We start from the raw sequence: 2,500 nt of genomic DNA on the forward strand, positions 1-2,500 counted from the left end.
ACACACACACTCCTCGTGCATATGGTACGACAATGTTTCTACAAGCCCCTGGTACTCTGCTCAGCAGCACTTTGCTATGTACTTCCTCGTGCATATGGTACGACAACTTTTCTCCGTGCCCCTGGTACTCTGCTCAGAAACACTTTGCCACACACACACACTCCTCGTGCATATGGTACGACAACTTTTCTCCGTGCCCCTGGTACTCTGCTCAGCAGCACTTTGCTATGTACTTCCTCGTGCATATGGTACGACAACTTTTCTCCGTGCCCCTGGTACTCTGCTCAGAAACACTTTGCCACACACACACACTCCTCGTGCATATGGTACGACAACTTTTCTCCGTGCCCCTGGTACTCTGCTCAGCAGCACTTTGCTATGTACTTCCTCGTGCATATGGTACGACAACTTTTCTCCGTGCCCCTGGTACTCTGCTCAGAAACACTTTGCCACACACACACACTCCTCGTGCATATGGTACGACAATGTTTCTACATGCCCCTGGTACTCTGCTCAGCAGCACTTTGCTATGTACTTCCCGTGCATATGGTACGACAGCTTTTCCACAAGCCCCTGGTACACTGCGCAGAAACACTTATGCCACGTCGGCTGTACGCGCTCTCCTCGCTAGCTAGTTGCTGATCTCCCCCACCTCCAGGGGGCCCCGGGGACCACCATCACATCTCCCTGTCTCCCTTACCGCTGAACAAGATGCATGCTGCTCCACTGGCCCTGCTGCTGTTGTGTCTCCATTTGGCCGAGGGGGTGAGTCGGCCTCCTCTCTCCTTTACGGTCGAAAAAGATGTGCTGCTGGCGCACTGGCCCTGCTGATGTGCTGTCTCCATTTGGCCGAGGTGGTGAGTCGGCCTCCTCTCTCCTTTACGGTCGAAAAAGATGTGCTGCTGGCGCACTGGCCCTGCTGATGTGCTGTCTCCATTTGGCCGAGGTGGTGAGTCGGCCTCCTCTCTCCTTTACGGTCGAAAAAGATGTGCTGCTGGCGCACTGGCCCTGCTGAATCCCTCTCTCCATTTGGCCGAGGGGGTGAGTCGGCCTCCTCTCTCCTTTACGGTCGAAAAAGATGTGCTGCTGGCGCACTGGCCCTGCTGAGTTCCTCTCTCCATTTGGCCGAGGGGGTGAGTCGGCCTCCCCTCTCCTTTACGGTCGAAAAAGATGTGCTGCTGGCGCACTGGCCCTGCTGAGTTCCTCTCTCCATTTGGCCGAGGGGGTGAGTCGGCCTCCTCTCTCCTTTACGGTCGAAAAAGATGTGCTGCTGGCGCACTGGCCCTGCTGAATCCCTCTCTCCATTTGGCCGAGGGGGTGAGTCGGCCTCCTCTCTCCTTTACGGTCGAAAAAGATGTGCTGCTGGCGCACTGGCCCTGCTGATGTGCTGTCTCCATTTGGCCGAGGTGGTGAGTCGGCCTCCTCTCTCCTTTACGGTCGAAAAAGATGTGCTGCTGGCGCACTGGCCCTGCTGAATCCCTCTCTCCATTTGGCCGAGGGGGTGAGTCGGCCTCCTCTCTCCTTTACGGTCGAAAAAGATGTGCTGCTGGCGCACTGGCCCTGCTGATGTGCTGTCTCCATTTGGCCGAGGTGGTGAGTCGGCCTCCTCTCTCCTTTACGGTCGAAAAAGATGTGCTGCTGGTGCACTGGCCCTGCTGATATTCTCTCTCCATTTGGCCCAGGGAGTGAGTCGGCCTCCTGCCTCCTTTACGGTCGAAAAAGATGTGCTGCTGCTGCTGCTGCTGCTGCTGCTGCTGCTGCTGCACTGGCCCTGCTGCTACCACATAGCCAGCATGGACCTCGACCTCCAGCAGGCCCCGGGGAGGCACATCCTCCCCTGCTCTACTCCCCCAGTAGCTTTCCTTTCCTGCAGTTACCCAGTACCACATAGCCAGCATGGACCTTGACCTCCAGCAGGCCCCGGGGAGGCACATCCTCCCCTGCTCTACTCCCCCAGTAGCTTTCCTTTCCTGCAGTTACCCTGTACCACATATCCAGCATGGACCTTGACCTCCAGCAGGCCCCGGGGAGGCACATCCTCCCCTGCTCTACTCCCCCAGTAGCTTTCCTTTCCTGCAGTTACCCCGTACCACATAGCCAGCATGGACCTTGACCTCCAGCAGGCCCCGGGGAGGCACATCCTCCCCTGCTCTACTCCCCCAGTAGCTTTCCTTTCCTGCAGTTACCCCGTACCACATAGCCAGCATGGACCTCGACCTCCAGCAGGCCCCGGGGAGGCACATCCTCCCCTGCTCTACTCCCCCAGTAGCTTTCCTTTCCTGCAGTTACCCTGTACCACATATCCAGCATGGACCTTGACCTCCAGCAGGCCCTGGGGAGGCACATCCTCCCCTGCTCTACTCCCCCAGTAGCTTTCCTTTCCTGCAGTTACCCTGTACCACATAGCCAGCATGGACCTCGACCTCCAGCAGGCCCCGGGGAGGCACATGCTCCCCTGCTCTACTCCCCCAGTAGCTTTCCTTTCCTGCAGTTACCCAGT

Source organism: Pelmatolapia mariae, unplaced genomic scaffold (assembly GCF_036321145.2).
Source record: "Pelmatolapia mariae isolate MD_Pm_ZW unplaced genomic scaffold, Pm_UMD_F_2 NODE_ptg000834l+_length_29347_cov_1, whole genome shotgun sequence".
NCBI lineage: Eukaryota > Metazoa > Chordata > Actinopteri > Cichliformes > Cichlidae > Pelmatolapia > Pelmatolapia mariae.